Source organism: Ochotona princeps, chromosome 1, assembly GCF_030435755.1.
Source record: "Ochotona princeps isolate mOchPri1 chromosome 1, mOchPri1.hap1, whole genome shotgun sequence".
NCBI lineage: Eukaryota > Metazoa > Chordata > Mammalia > Lagomorpha > Ochotonidae > Ochotona > Ochotona princeps.
The window spans coordinates 92,098,384-92,115,957 of NC_080832.1; the positions used below are offsets into that span (position 1 = coordinate 92,098,384).

Below are 17,574 nucleotides of genomic sequence, written 5' to 3' on the forward strand. Positions count from 1 at the left end.
TCCACTTCCCTTCCAGCTCTGTGTCTATGGCCTGGGAAAGCACCAGAGGACGGCATACCAGAGGGAGGCTTACCTCCACCTTGACCTAAGGACATAGTCTCCATCAATAAGGTGAGGCCGCCTAGCAGAAATGAGGCCTACTCTAGGATTAGGTCTTGGTAGACCCTGCACTCTGCTAGGGCTAAAGCTGAAAGTCCCAAAAATGTAACTTCTAATTGTCAAGGTAGATTTAGCAGTTTCATTAGGAGTCCTCTTTTTATTCAAAAGTAGAAATGCATACTGCAATATATCTTCACTTCCTAGTATGTTAGTCTCCGTTGTACAATTCACCCATCATAGTATATGTATATACTTTTTGTCTATATGCCTGTTCATCTTGTATTTTACATGAATGTTGAATTATGTCAAAGAGAATATAAGATATTCACCCTTTTGTGATTGACTTATTTCACCAACCGTAAGGGTCTCCAGTTTGGCACCATTTTGTTGCAAATAATAGAATTTCATCCTTTTAAATGACTGAGTAGTTGTTCAAGGAGTAGATGCACCACAGTTTCTTTATCTTTTCCTCTTTGGATGGACCTCCAGGTTGTTTCCATGACTTGGCTATTATAGGTTGTGTTGCTACAAATATAGTGATGCAAATTTCTTTCCTAAATTCTGATTTCACTTTATTTGGATATATTCCCAGTAGTGGGATAGCTGGAGTCATATAGTACATCAATTTTCAATGATCTGAAATGGTATGCTTTTTAAAAGTTTTTTTGTTTTTTTTTGTTTTGTTTTTTAAACAGAACATGAACTTGCGTTTCATCTTGGAGGAGGGTGCATGCTCCTCTTCTCTGTATTGTTCTAATTTTAGTGTATATACTGCCAAAGCAAGCACTGAAATTTTACTTTTTGGGCAACTTTGTCATTTCTTCTGGCTTTTTAAATTTATTGGCATAAAGTTGGTCACAGTTCTGCCATGTGTTAATTTTAAGACTGCAACATCTGTAGTAATATTTCATTCCTTTCTGATGTGGAGAATTCATGTCTATTAATATTTGTCTATGTTTCCAATTTGCATTTATTACTTGTTTATTTAGGATAATTTTTGTTGATATGTTTTCTAATTTATCAAGCATCTTTCTTACATTGTCTAGAATATGATAATCACTTTGTATGTTTTTCATCTCACATATTGTAGACTTGTCTCTAGAAATTCATCCTTAGGTCTTCTTACTCTCATGTCTTCCTAGCTACTTCACTATGTGGAAAACAGGTTAAAATAACTGCTTTAAAGTCATCTTTGACAGGTCATTTTAACATGTATGTCATTTCTGACTCAGTTTTATTTACATTTTTTCTTCATTTTAAATCTTATTTTGCTACTCTTTGTATGTCTTCTAATTTTGGATTTCTTGACACCCATTCTGAATCTTACTTTATTAAATGTTGACTACTCTTATTCCTGTAAATATTCTTGAATTTTATTCGACAATACAATATAAAATCTACCATGTGATACAGTCTTTTAGTCAGTGTCTTAAGCATACAGATGTTTGTTTTTTAATCTTTTTATTACTGGCACAGTTGTGAGGAAATAAGTACATCAATATTCTGTTGATAACACCATTATTAAAACTTTTATCAAGTCTGCAATGTATATTATATTTTAGGAAATTAATGAATTGCTTTACACAATAATTTCTTCTTAGAAAATTTAACTTTAAAATTGAAAAGAATTGTGCAACAGAATGATAATCATAGTACTGCATTGCAGACCAGACTAAGCAGGGCTACAACACCTGTGAGCCTCATGTGGACTAGATCAGGGAGAAGCCAGGCTGGGCTGATTATTCCTATGAGTGCAAACAAAATTAGAGTGGGTGAGGGTTGTTTGGGCTTAGCCACAGCATCAGCTGGCAGAAGCTGGCACCGGGGTCTAATTCTTTCAAGTCAAATCACAGAACCACCTGGAGAGTGTATAATCCAGGAGTGAGAGAGACCTGGGAGTGAAATAGTGGACTCCTCCCTCTTGGGGTACCGCTCCCACAGAAGAGCACAAAAACTAGGACAGGGGCTGAGGTGGCTAGACAGAGACACCCAACAACATCCGTGAGGGCTAGGTAGTTGAGCTGGTTAGATGGAACAAGGTTTTAATACCCATTGACATGTACAAGAGCCAATTGGGATGTGGGACAGACTGCACTAGTCTGCTACACATACCAGGGTAGGGGGCAAGCCTGGTGGGGGTTATTGTGGGTCACTCTAACTAGACTGCAGCTCCCTCTGGTTTATGTGAGGGCCGAACGTATGCGCTGGGCAGAACCAGGCTGGACCGCAGCACCATTGGTTCCAGTGGAAGTCGGGGCTGAAAGCAGAACCAACCCAGCAATTGCAACCACCAGCTGATCGTGGCAATGGACTGTGCCAGGCCCTGTGCTTGCTAATATATACAAGAATCTGGTCTGGGAACACCTCAGACAAAGTTTCTTTGGAGATCTCCCCAATCGAACTGCCAGACTCAGAACCCTAACCAAGAAAAGACAGAAGACAGAACAGGTCAATCAACCACCTCAGCCATATGTTGGCAGCGAAATACTGGGCAAATGGAGACTCTATCATGGACTATGTCAATCAGTGGATTCTTCAACGACCTCATCGTGCTTGCAGTGGCGAGATTGGCAGTGATTCATAACTGGTAAACTATTGAAACCACTAGAGCAAGGATCTCAGAGCATGCCCCACATCCGGGACTTGGGGAGGGTGTGAAACTAGGTGGGGCTTCTCCCTCAATATCCCCCTTTACCTCAGATACATGAAGAAAACAATATGGACATAATAGTCTTATCCCTTCCCTATAGCCCTTGAACCTTTTCCCCCCTAATTCACTATGTAAAGATTGTCAAAAATATAATAAAAAAATAAATATCTTAAAAATATTAAAAGATAACCATAGTACTGCATTGCATTCCTAAAAACATTGGAAAACTCTCAAATGCATATAAAAATCAAACAAAGCAGTGAGGTTTCAGTAAACTAGGGAAAGGGTAATGACCAGTGAGAGTGAGTTGTGTCACAATGACCTGAAGGAATGCCCAATGACAGTGGTAAAATGATAAACTTGTCAAACAATAGGACCAATATAAACAAATATTTCTGACTTTTGGGTTTTTGAAAAGAGTACTTAGAAAGCAAAAAAGATAAACACCATACTAGTATTCTGTTTCCCTTTTTTCTTTAACAATAATAATAATAATAAAGTATCCTTTTACTTTCAAGAGAGGATGGATTATAATTGTATGTTTTTAAAAAGAGGGATAGAGACAGGCAGAGATTGATTGATTTCTCCAGGTGGGAAGAGGAGGTAAACAGGAGATCAAACCAGTTTTCCTCAGGGAAGCGGAGTCAGCTGTCTCCTAGAGTCTGTGTCAACATTGGCAGGGCACTGGAGTCAGCAGCCAGGTCCGGAAGTGTATTCCTGCCACTTCAGTGAGAGATGCAGTTGTCTTAACTAGCAGTCTAGCTACAAGATTAAGCACCTCCTGATATTAGCTTTGTTAAAAAAGCAGACAACCACCACAACAAAAAACCTTGAAACATTCAGAGTAGCATTTCATACTTCACACAGGTAGGAAGTCATAGTGTAGGAAACCTATGGTTCAAGTCCTGGCCTGAGTATTCTTTTACATTTCTTATCCACCTTAACTGCTACCACATGCCCTAAAAGGCAGCAAGGAACTACATATGTACTTGGATTTTTTTTTTCTTGTGGGACAAATGAAGACTTTCCCACACTCCTTACATTCATAAGGCTTCTCTCCAGTGTGAGTTCTCTCATGTGTCTGTGCTTATCACAAACCAACTAATGGCTTTCCCGAACTGCTTGCATTCATAAGGTTTCTCTGCAGTATGAGTTCCTTTTGTGTTCTGAAAGTGCTGAGATAGCTGAAAAGTTTCCCACTACCATACATTTATATGGCCCCTCACCAGATTCTGGCCACCTATGTGGAAGACTGCACTTCGGTTCTGAGCTCTTAGCTTGGTCTGGCCCAGCTACAGTTGATAGAGGCATTTGAGGAATGAACTGTGGATTGAAAGAAATCTTTGTCTCCATCTCCATCTTTTTCTTTCTTTCTGTCCTTCAAAGAAAATGAAATAATAATAATAATAATAATACCTTTGTCTCACATTGCTTGCTGAAACAAGCAGGTTTTGCTTTGCAACCAGAATCTAATATAATTTATTAGACTGTTCATCCGCATGTTGAAGGGATATCAATAAATAAGGTTGCTTTAATGTATATGTAATGCAACTCAGGAAGTTAGTACAACATAGTTTATCTTAAATTGCAAGAGAAGATATTTAGCGAATGAATGATGAAAGAATACTTGCTGATTGTTACAATTTAACATGTATTCCAGAAATAGATTGCTGGGAATGACAAGAACATCTAAAACTGCTTTGGTGCATCCTATAACTTTTACCTGAGCCGTTTGTTGCTTAAGGATATTATTATGCAATTCAAAGTGAGACTGCTGATGCTAGGTAATAAACTCTGAAACTCTATGCTTTCCTTTACGAAATGAATTGAATTTAAAATTTATATAATGGTTATTTCTACTTGTTAAGGTATTTATTGCATTTCAGTTTTGTTTTTGTTTTTGTTTTTTAGTTTTAAAAAGTCCAACACTGTCCTCTCTAGCTTTTTCCCCTCATGCTACTATTTTACTATTCGCTTTTTTGGGGTGACTTGCCTGATTCCCCTATCACCATAGTGTCTCACTTTGCCTTTTTTTCCTCCTAGTATTCTTCAAGTACATCAGTATCATGTGCTTTGTTGATCCTCTGTGGACTTTAATTTCATATAGCAAATTATGATCCCTGAGTCTAAATAGTCTCTGACAAGATTTTTTTAGGATTGGATTCTTTCCAGATAGAGTCAAGAATAGCTCCATCTTGGACTATTGGTTAAATATGCTATAAAGGAAACAATCCTGAACTGATTCATGGCTGTGTATCCTCCCGAATTCACATCAGCATTTGTCTGTAGCACTTTTTTACCCTAGGCCTTCACATTTCAAGGGCAAATAGTGAAAGCCAATTTCATAATTTACCATTCTCCAAAAGTTCCTTCCTATTTCAGAAAAGTAGCAGATAAAATATATCCACATATGTTTAACAACTTCAGTGTTCTCTTTGCAGTAAAAACCTTCAAAAAACAGACCTACCCTATCATTTCAAATAGAAAGTATCTAAGGAAACTGTATCCTATAACCTCTAAGGTGAAAACAGCTAATGTTTACCAGTATGTGCCAGACACTGTCCCATGCAATGTTTGTTTATTTACTCTTCCCCATAGCCATACTGTTTTTGTTTATTTAATCCTCCACTAGCCATATTTTTTGTTTGCTCTTATTAATCCCATTTTACAAATATGGAAATCAAGGCACTGGATGGTTTAACATATTCTACTTAGCCACATAGATAAATGGCAATGTCACAGACCCAGGCAGTGGCGCCACACAGTCAAACTCCTAATTGCTATATGACACTATTTCTTCAGAGGCCGATACAAATGATTTTGTTTTAAAGCTTAACCATTCTGAAAATTGAAGTAGCACTTAAAAATATTTTTAGCATTAAATTAAATGACCTGATATTGCTGTGCATTCATGCTCACAGATAACATGGTTTATCTAGTGTAAGTAAGGTCTTGGAGTCCAGAATCTTCTTTTTTAAGTAGAAATTTATTTTTAGTTCCAATTTAAAAATTGTAAAAATGGATACTCTGTTACTATTCTTAAAATTGTAATGCAAGGGGAAAATGGTACTGAAATGAGAGCTCACTCTTGTGTGCCTCTAAAACATCCGGTAATATGATTTCCACCTAAAGAACAGCAGATTTTAAAGCTCCCCACAAAAAGAATGAGCCTTGTTTTTAAATATGTATGACAGTGGTTTTCAAAAGTTAAAGGTATAATGATTTGGTAGTTATTTTTATAGTTGGTGTCTCCGTGAACATAGAAGTAACACATAATGAAAAACTTAAACAAAAAGTGCTTAAGAGGAAAGCTGCTAAAGGAAATATCAAGTTGTAGCCGTGTTGCTACAAATAGAATTTATGCAAAAAAGTAGCCAGTGCATCAGGGCTGAAAGAAAAAATGGCCTTAAGAGCCAGCTGGTTAACACAAATGGTTTTGACATTACAGTTTCATCTAATCACACTGTGAATTTAGATCTCATCAAGCTCTGTACAGTCAATTTGCAACATGCCGACAAATGACTATGCTATCACTTATTGCCCATTTTGTTATAATGGAAGCTACTCAACTCCATTTCTCTCAAGCCCTTATTCACGTTTCTGTTACTCTTGATAGCCGTTTCCTAACTCCTTAAAACATCTTTTGTATTTTTTAAATGTTGCTCCATCACAAGCCTCGTATAACTCCCAGCTTGCCATTTTTGTACTTGCCTGGTCCTTGGCCTCTGTTTTCATTTTCTTTCCAACTATAATTCTTTACATTATGTTTACCCCAAACATGTGTCCTGCACAGACACCAACGCATGGGAATGTATGTGTGGCCACAATATGTCTGTCTAAAGGCTCATTGTAAATTTTGAATTGTCTTCAAATCTGCAGAAGTCAGGGCAGATTTTAACAATACTGAGAACTAAAAAAAATTAGGACTAAGAACAAATATGAATTTTCTTTTTAAAATATCTTTTAAAATTATTATTTGTTATTCGAAGGACAGAGATACACAGAGGATTAGAGAGCTTTGCTTTACTGGCTCCCTCTCTAGGGGCAAGGTTGTATGGGTGGAGTGGGACTAGCATGAAGCCACAAGCCAGGAGCTTTGCCCTAATCTCTGGGTGGCAGGGGCCCAGATGTGCTTTCCCAGGCACGTTAACAAGTATCTGCATCAGAAGCGGAGCACTAAGGACTTGAACCAGCATTCATCTGCATGTCAGCATCGTAAGGCAGTGTATTAACCCTCTGCACCATACAGCCCCAAGGTTTTTTTTCTTATTCCAGTAGAATCCAAACTGAATCTCTGAATTCTTTCTTTAAACCTATACAGGAAGGAACCTGATATCCATTTCAAATACTTAGTCACAGTTAATTAGTTAAACAGTTAAAGCATAGGTTTTACACACACATCAGTGGTATAGGTACAAAACTAACGAAATCAGTGGCAACAATAAAATTTTTCAAAGGAGGCAATGCAATATTCTTTGATTTTTTTGCTCAGAAAAAAAAAAAAACATGTTAGTTCAGAAGACCAGCACCCACATGACCTGTCACTCAGCTCTGGTTATCATGGCAAAACACTATGGACTGGTGGCTTCAATGTGGAATTGAGTTTTTTCTTTCTTTTTTTAAAAAAACTCTGAAGATCCTTGATGCTGGAAGTCTGAGATCAAGTCAACAGCATTGTCTGCCTCTTCAGGCCCTTTATTCCAGTTGATGGATGGTTGCCTTTGCACTGTTTTCCTATATGCTAGAAAGAACAAGAGTAGAAAGCAAGAGTTAAGAGCCAGAGCAAGCTCCTACTTATGAGAAAGACAGGAAAGGGCCAGTCAGGGTGGGAGAAAGGGAGAGGAAGGAAGAGAGAGAAAGAGAGACACTGAATTCCTAGTCCTTTTATTAGAACACTAGTTCCAAATGAGGGTCGCAATCGCTTGACTGCAGCTCAAGCTGTATTTCTCTCAATCTCAATCTCAAAATCATATGACTTTGGGGGTTAAGGCTTTAGCATATGAATCCTTGTGGGACACAGTTGAACCCACAGCACAGCTACTTATTTGAGTGCAGAGTAGGAAGTCAGAGCTCTGATTCAGGCATCTGCATCCCTTTGATGCCAGCATGCTTAATTTTTGAATATGTCTAGACATCAACACAGGAAAAAAATATAGAAGGAATACGTTAACTGAGATAAAAATGAGAAACGTAAGACATTTATAATGTTTTCACCCACGGAATTCCTGCTTGTGATTTGTCTCACATTCACCATGGAATGTCTGAGTCCATAAATGAGGGGACTGCCCTGCAAGTCCTTCATCATTCACTGAGGTGCTATAAAGATGGATTTGTTCTGTCCATGATGCACCAGGAAACCTTGGAGAGCAGCAGTACATATGGAGGAGACTTCAGAAGCACTCTATTGATGCTCGATAATAACAAGAAATACTTTCTGGAGATTGCAAGTTTTTTTAACTTGATGAAATGATCTTTATTATGTAACATCATGCTATCCAAATTATATCTTTGTTGATTTTTAATAGTCTTTATTTTTAGAGCAGTTTAAGGTTTTAGAAAAAATTTAGAGGAAAGAGATTTCCTGTATATTCTCCTCCCCGACATCTATCCACCACCCACCACCACCATCCAACTGATACTCTGCATCACAGTGGCATGTTTGTTACAATTAATGAACCTACAGTACTGTATCAGTGTCACTCAGATTATGTGCATCCTTTGGGTTTTAACAAATGCTTTTTGTGTATTCAATGTTATTACTATAGAGAATCATCTTACTAACCTAAAGATCCTTTGCTCTGCACTTTATCGCATTATCCTCCTGGTAGCAGGGAACATTCAGCCTGAGGCCAATGTAAAACCTACAAAATCACTTTTTATGCTCATGCCAAGGCAACAGTAGGTGGGACTCAAAATTCTGTAATTCTATAGCAGGCTATTTTTAAAAAATTATTTATTACTTGAAAGGCAGTTACAGAGAAAGAAATAGAGAAGAGAAAGACATATATATCTTCCATCTGCTGGTTCACACAGCACATGGCTGCAATAACCTGGGATGGTCCAGGTGGGAACCAGCAGCTTCTTCCAGGTCTCCCATATAGGTGCAAAAATCCAAGGACTGGGATCATCTTCAGATGCATTAGCTGGGAGCTGGATCAGAAGGGAGCAGCCTAGATTTGAACCTTTGTCCATTTGGGATTCTGTTGTCATTGTCAGGGTAATTTTAAGGTTAATAATTTTGTATGGCTTACAGATGATGCTATAAATATTGGCATAGTCTATGACAGGAAAAAAAAATTGTTCCTTCCTCTAAAGCCCCAGCAATAACTGGTCCAGTACTGACTTCATAGTTTTGTCATTTTCTGAATGCCATACGGTTGGAATTACACAGTGCACAACATTTCTATGTTGTCTTCTGCTTAATAACATGCATTCAAGCTTTCTTCATCTCTTTCTATGTCTTGATTTCTTATATCTTTTTACTGTTAAATAACATTAAGCTGTTTGTATATGCTAACGTTTATGCCTCCACCTAACAAGTAGCATGAATTTTTTTTGACACTTGCGGCAATTTAAACTAAAGTTACTATGAGCATCTGTGACCACAGTTACTGTGTGAACAAATAGATGTTTTGAGCTCATTTTGGGAATTACCAATGAGTGTGATTGCCGAATCATATGATAAGGGTATGTTTAGTTCTGTATGAAATTGTCAAATTGTCTTCCAAAGTGGATATTCTACTATGATATGTTACCTGTAATAAGTGTGACTTCCTGCTGTTTGGAATCCTCACCACCACTTATGCTCTGTGTTAGGTAGTGGAATCCCATTTTTGTTTTAATTTACAATTCTCTAGTCGCGTATGATGATAGGTGTCTTTTCTTATGCTTATTTGCCATCTGTATATCCTCTTTGGTGAAGATTATAAAGCATTCTATTTATTTATGAACCAGTTCTTGTTATTGCTGTATTTTTTAAGGGTTATTTGAAGTAACAGCCCTTTGTCAGACATGTCCTTTTCAAGTGATTTTTCCAGTTTTTGACATATTTTTCTCATTTTCTTGACACCTTGAATGAGGGTTTAATTTACATTGCATTGTTTTCTTGTCTGTTTTTAAGCACCAGATTGGTATTTGCATTGATAACAATGAATAATGAACATAAAGAAACCCCTTTATCATGTTTAGGTAGGTCTTAAACAGTCTCGTAAGACCAAATTGTACTATAAATATTCTACAGCCATATCCTAACTAGGGATAATACAAAAGCAACAGTGTTCAGAAACAGTGGAATTCTGGAAGTCTAGTTGTTTGGCAAATAATTTAGAAGAACAAGAGCAATTCTTGGAGAGTTGGAGTCTCTACATTGGCACACACACTTTTACCTGTATAAACACCAGTAACTTTGAAACAGTAAAGGTTTATAAGCCAAAAACGTCTTATAAATATCTTTATAGAACGAGGCCATATGAAACTACTGTTAACTAAATTATAAGCCTCAACATGGCTGATTTACAAGCACCAGAAGAATTTAGTTTAGAATTAATTGTGTTATAGAGACCTGTAAAAGTCAAATCTTTGAGGGGAATGTTTTTGTTCACTATAAAAAAATGAGTATGTGTTGCTAAGCTATAAATTATCTGAATGGTGAGAGAGGAAAGAGATCATAGATCTGGTGTATACTTGCTGATGCACTGCAAACAGTCTCCGTGATGGTCCAGAAGACAGCTAAGTAATGGCTTTTGGGGAGTGCTAAATGCCTCAGTGATGTTGAGATATTTAATAACCAGAAAAGCCCGTTACTACCACTAGAGTCTAAAGACTACAATTGCAATTCATATTCCAAAGCTGGTACAGCAAACTAACACATAAAATTCCTTCTAAAATGTTCTTTCTCATCAAAACATTTTTATACCAATTTTAAAATCCAAGTTCTATATTTTTTTTGTTCTCTTTATTGACTTTGTAGTAAGAAATACATAAAACATGATGACTTAAAACACAATTGTTACTTGAGTACGAGTTTTATGTAGAAATTAGTAGTTAAATAGGTGCATAATCACGTTTTTGGATACATGTAACACCCTGGTCATTTGGGTCCAATTCCACAGTAGAAAAGTTAAAAAAAAAAATCAGTATCCTGTCTTCCTCTTGACACGCACAGAAACTACCTTTATGAGAAAGTCTTATGGAAAAACCTTAAGAAATGTCTAGCTGGATCATTACTATAAAATTCTTATTTTCTAATGTGTAAATGTAGGTAGAAAGCAATGTTTGAAAAAGACAGTTAAGAGCAAAGATTGAATTTGGTCTTCATTCTAATAGTCCCTGTCTTGTATGACTGTTCTGCTCTCCATGACATCTGGAAATATGACTACAAAATTATTGCATGCAGTGAGGCAATATTGTTTTAACATGTTCTTTGTTTGCACTCTTACACCACCTACGTTAACCCATCTTCTTCATAGCACCCAGAATATTATCTTCAATTAATAAAACTTGGGTCCAGCATTGTGGCACAGTAGGAACAGCCACCACTTACGACATTGGAATTCCATGTGAATGCTGGATTGAATCCAGGTTGCTCAACTCCCAGCTATTGCAGCTAAGAAAGCAGCAGAAGATGAATCAAGTTCTTGGACCTCTTGCTACTCAGGTGCAAGCCCTGCACGGGGTTATAGTATAGACTTCTGGCTTCTGCCTGTCCCAGCCCTGGCTTCTGCAGCTACCTTATGAATGAACCAGGAGATAGAAAACTCTGTGTGTGTGTGTGTGTGTGTGCGTGTGTGTGTGTGTGTGTCTATCTCTGTCCATCTATCTCCCTGTAGCTCTCTGAACCTGTGCCTTTCAGATAAATATTTTTTAAATAAAAGATTTAATTTCACTGTCTAAATCCAATACTTCTTAGTCTTAGTATTTAAAATAAAGCCAATAAAAATCACCATTATCTAGCCCCTCACCTAATATCATATTCTCTGTTGCTTCTCTGTTAATAACTATGCATTGGCCTTGTCTCTGAGAGGTCCAGCCCCTTTCTGACTCTTGCTTTGCAATTATTCTACCTATTAGACTATTGACTCTGGGCCTTAAATGACATTTTTTTTTTCATTTGGCTCTCAGTTCACACGGTACCTCTGGAGGCAGGTCATGACTGACTTCCCATTTAAGTAACTTCCCACTGCCTCAGCCATGATGCCCTGCTCTTTTCCTCACAGCATTGTTACCTTCTGAGCTGAGTTTTCATGTTCCGCTGCGTTCTTAGGCTTTGTGCACATTAGGGTGCACACTGAGTAAGTGCTGCTTCTGTACTGTATTCTCAGCTCTGAGAACACGTCAATAAACAAGCATATTCACTATTCACTTAATAAGCATGTGTGTGTGTATAAGGACACTTCAAAGAGTTCATGAAAGTGGAAGAAAGATAAATTTATTTTGGTGCACAAGATTTTTGGAATCTATAGTTTTCTTACAATGAACATTTTTAATAAAATTTTTGAGGACTCCCTACTGTATGTAATGTTAATATTTGGTGATAATGTATTCCTTCAAAGGAAAGCAATGAAAGGGTCCCAGACACTTGTTTGGAATGCATACTTAGTTACATCCACACAAGTTCAATTGAAATGATTTTCCTTCCCCAGGGCCAAGTGGCATGAGCTTGTTCTTATATTCTGAATGTTTAGAATATGAGAATTTCTCTTTCAGGCAAAGGGCAGGAACATTGTAAATATTTTCATTGATATTGTTTGATGCTGCCTTCTGAGAAATAAAATTTCTCTAACCAATCCTAATTTTATAAGATCCTATCATTTGTTTTATTGGAATGAAAAAGAAAATATACTATTAAAATATAATGTTAACCAGAGAACATAGCATTAATGTTGGATAAATCCCCTGGAATGAGATGGCTGGTTCATGTGGTAGATCTATTTTCAGATCTCTGATGCATCTCCTTAGTGTCCTGCATAATGGGTGTGCTTGTTTACATTCCTACCCAAAAAGGAGTGGGAAAATTCAAAAGATGAATATGGAAGGAGATTGTGGAGTGTTTGTGATCTGAAATCTGATACTTAACCCCAGATATTCGCACATGTCCTTCAAGAAGGAACTTGTTTTGGTAATGTCTAATGCAGATTTGAATCTGTTGTCTATAAGTTAGCTGTTACAATCTTGATAGATTATTACTTAACATCCTCCTCACACTAAGAAGGTGGAAGATTTCTCTGCTCTCCTTACCCATTGTGGAATAACATAGCGTATCAAAGCATATCAGGCTTTTCAGTTCTTTGATGTAGATCATAAGCATTCTGTCTCTCATTGATTATTGGTTCATTAGTTACATCACAATATCTTATTGCGTGTGATACAGACTGTTTGAGGGTGAAATCATATTACAATTTACAGATACTATTTTTAGGATTGACATCATTTCATCTTAAATTAAGGCAAAGTTATAGCAGACCCAGAAGAAGCCCCTAGATCCTAGTTTCAGGCTGACCCAGGTATGGCCATTTCAACCATTTGGGGAGTGAACCAGCAGTTGCAAAATCATTCTCTCTCTCTCACTTGCTGTAACTGACTTTCAAGTAAAAGAAATAAATATTTTTAAAAATACCTTATTCTGTCATAATTTTTCTGTTAGTGAAGAATGCAATTTTAGTAATGGGAAGAAAAGGAAGAAATCTTCAATAATCACTGTTAGTTTAAAATATGAAATATACTATGTTTTGATTTCATGATGCTCTCTTTTGATGAGTAAGTTTTAGAAGTCTTTATATAAACTTTATGCAGAGTCATGCGCCAAGCTGATTTTTAATAAGTCTTAATTGACTTTTACTTTGACTGTATTTTGTTGATGAGTTTTTTTCTTTTTCCAAACCTGGAATATATAAAACTCAGCCTTTGTTGACTCAGGGATGTTATTTAATAACCTGAATATTTTGTGAAATAATGTCCCCCACAGCGCTGATTATTTTTTGTAATACTTTTCTCCCCTTAGATTTAGGTGTAATAGAGTCACATGAGTCAAAATCTCCTATACTTTCTTGTTCACTGCTCTGATTATAGCATCTTAACCTAACTGCAGGAGCTCAGAAAATCCCAGGTCTCCTTATAATAGCCCTGAAGGGTCACAGACAACATTTCATTTACCCTCTTATGGTTTTGATGTTCACAAGGCCCAGTATATTTTCTCATGTTGCCCACATTATAATCATATTTTTACTGGGTACTGTGAGTGCTCATAGTAGTCTCAGAAGAGGGAATTTGGCAGGAAAAGGTCTCTTACTGCACCCTCAGGTAGCCTGTCTACACCTGTCACAATGTGGGATTTAAATGCAAGTTAAATAATCATCTCAATTTGTATTTGGGCAAAATGCCATCACAACAGATGGACGTGTGTATATAACTGTTGAATTATGCATATACATTAAATATCTGGATGGTGAGCCTTAGTCCTCTCTTGGAATAACCCAGCATCTGTCTGTTCTGAGTTTTGTGCACGCTGTTTACACCATATGTCATCACAGTGGGAGGGCCCTGTCGAAGAGGGGAAAAGAAGTACTTGTGAATTTCATGGAAATTGTTTCATAGGGTAAAATTGTCTTACACTGAACGAAGAAGTCAGTAAAAATATTGTAAAGGGTCAACACTGTGGTGTAGTAAGTAAAGCCAATCTGTCCCACCGTGGCATTCCACACGGGTGCCACTTTAGGTCGGAGGTTACTCTTACTTCTGCGGTAACTCATGCTAATGGCCTGTAAAAGGCATTGGGAGATGATCATAGTGGTTGGGTCCCAGCATGCCATATGGGAGAAGTAGATTGTAGAAGCTTCTGATTCCTAGTTTTAGCCTAGCTCTGCACTGGCTATTGTGGCCACTTGGAGAGTAATCCAGAGCACTAAAGGTCTTTCTGTCTCTCCCTCTCTCTGTAAGTCTGGCCTTCAAAAAAATACACACATCTTTAAAAAAAAATAGCTTGTCGTGTTGCAAAAAAGTACGCGGATGTCGGTAATATCTTATTTCAAATGATAAATTCTTATACAGACTGACTAATAAAACAAGAAACATTTTCAGGAATGTATTGAGAAATTAAGTAAAAATTGAGATGGCTTCCCACTAGAACACTCAAAGTACTTGTGACTACCCATGTTCCATCTGTCACGGTCCACATGCAAATATCAGGCATTTTGTTGGTGCCAATGTTTCTACCATCCAAATTATTTGAATGTAGGAATTACTCTTGCCTACCCATATGAGTCTTTCATATTTGCTTATTAAGTGAAGTGCTATAAAAATTAATCACAAACACCTGTAGTTATCTACATTCTCTTGGCTAACACAACCCACAGTGATTATTCATTTCCTATAACGGCATCTCTAGGTAAGCTCATAAGACACTTGATTGCATAATAATAATGGTGTTGTTTCTCCACATTAAGGCTTAGCTTAGCCTAATTGTCAAATACTCATTAATAAAATGGGGGACTCCCTCCATGTTAACAAATTTCTTCCTAGGAGCTGCATTCCTCTGCAGTGGGTTGAATGAGTATGTACTATATATGAAGATATTTAAATGGACACTCTCCCTTTAATCTTAAACAAAGGTTACAATTGCTGTAAGAAATATATTGATCACATCTGAGCCCCTAAACCCTTCCTCTGGAAGCTGTTAGAAAATACTGCCAATTATCTCTCATGTTCTACGTTGACTGGTCCTCTCTGAATTTGTTAGCTTTTGCGCAAAGCAAAGTATCCCAACACTTAATGCTTGAAGTATCAATTTATTATGAATTTCTACTTCTTGGTTGGGCGAGGTTTTTTTTTTTTCTGTTATCTCTCTGGTATCTCTCAGCTTGAGTGCAACTGGATAGTCTAGGATAGCCTTACTCAGGAGTCTGGAGACTCAACTGGGAGGGCAAGGATGATTAAAACTTCTCTGCATGTGATATCTCAGCCTCCAAAAAACTAACCTGGGCTTCTTTACCTAGGTTTCCACTGACAAGAAAGATTAAAGTTTTAGCCTCTGATCTGTCACTTTTTATTGTTATGTTAACTAGAGCAAATCATATTTTCAGTGTCAGATTCAGGCTGTTTGGTGGGAACTATCTAAGGATGTGGACACAGGGAGCCCTAAAACGTGGGGACTTTTCCCATTACACTGAGGAGGGTGTTGCTTCCTCCTCTTCATCTGCTTGTTTGTTCATCTCCTCACTTATATTCTTTGTGATTATGATAGGCTCCATCCACATTTTAAGCTTTCTGATTTTGGCATGAAAATTTATCTTCAAGTGTTTGCTTTTGCATATATTAAATTAAACTGCAAGTTGTTAATTTGGTCTCAAACCGTAGGAGTGTCAGCAGTGTTAATATATCTCTTTTGTAATTCATGAAAATTCTGAATGTCCAAAGCTGTTTGTTCCTAGAGAAGAAATTACAAAGGTGTTCTTTAAAATCTGTTCTGAAATGTGGAAAAATTACAAGATCAGGGTTTGATTTTCGCAGTGGCTGTTCAGTTCACAGAAGAGTAACAATTCACTACATTCCCTGAACCTAATAAAATTATAAATGCATTTTATTTCCCTTCAGTTTAGGTGGTATAAATGTGTCCTCCTTGTAGACAGGATGCATCACTGAAATTTTCTGTGCAGGTGTATGTATGGTTGTCCACAGTCATAATTTGTATCACTGCAACACATGCATGCACAAGCAAATGGCCATCTTGTCATGCTGATGACATGTTTAACGTTAGCTCCACAGGCAGTCCTCTAACATCATTTTTCCTGACTCCCACTCCTCTACAAATATAGCCTCACTTCCTGGGACCAATTTTAGCGTGAGAACATCCACTGGATTGATTTTACCTAAATGTTTGTTTAGAGAAGATAGTTAAAACAGATTGTTCATTTAGCATAAAGACTGAACTATTCAACCAGGTATTCATGTGTGTGTGTTGTGCTACTGTGTCTGGTGTGTGTGGTAAATGTACACTCTGTATAGTGGATGCATATGCTAGATCATGTATGTGTGTTAATATAATGAATATGTACAGTGCTAGCATGTATATGAATGTGTTTGTGCCTATTAATATGTGTTTTGGTATTTGGTTGATGCAGTTGTGTGTGTATGTGTACATGTGGTATTAAAAGCAAATGCAGTAATACTAGTATTTGATGTTTGAATGTAGCCTCATCATTTGTTAAAGATATACTTAATGTTTTATTTGAAAAGCAGAATGATACAGAAAGGGAGCAACAGAGACTTTCATCTATTGATTCACTCCCCAAATGACTGCAACACTCAGATGCCAGCCAGGTCAAAATTAGGAGCTTGGTATTCCATCAAAGTCTCCCTCAAAGGTGACAGTGGTCCTAGTACTTGGGTCACCTTCCACTTCCTTTCCAGGTACATTAGAGGGAAGCTGGATCTAAGGTGAAGCAGCCAGACTCAAGCTTGTATTCTTAAATGGGATGGCAGTATCACAAACTGCAAATTACCACACTGCCTCCCACAACAACAGACCAGGCAGTTTCATTTAAAATGAATCAAACCCATATTTCAATCTTGCAATGACTGATACTTTTCCTTACTGATGGAGATAAAAGTCAGTCCCTGTCCTGTAGACTGAATCTCTTCATGGAAATGTGAATTTGCCTTGAGTGTAGCTTTGACTTTAAGCCTGAAGCTATGGAACATAGGAACCTCCTTACGTTAACATTGCACATGTAGTTGGATTGCACATCTTTGCAGTTTTGCATAGCTGGGCCATGTCATCAGGACTACTCCAGGGTTTAGAATGGCTTCTTTTCAGTTGCTGCATCTCAAGC

The 17,574-nt window shown here is 37.3% G+C and overlaps 1 protein-coding gene and 1 non-coding gene across 2 annotated transcripts in view; one reads left to right on the forward strand and one right to left on the reverse strand.

Moving 5' to 3' along the window:
- Nucleotides 1–17,574, forward strand: part of KHDRBS2 (KH RNA binding domain containing, signal transduction associated 2) — a 522,250-nt gene that overhangs the window by 323,391 nt on the left and 181,285 nt on the right. The window lies entirely within an intron of this gene.
- Nucleotides 780–886, reverse strand: LOC131482022 (U6 spliceosomal RNA). The gene has a single exon (XR_009246713.1). It is a non-coding gene; the product is annotated as a U6 spliceosomal RNA (small nuclear RNA).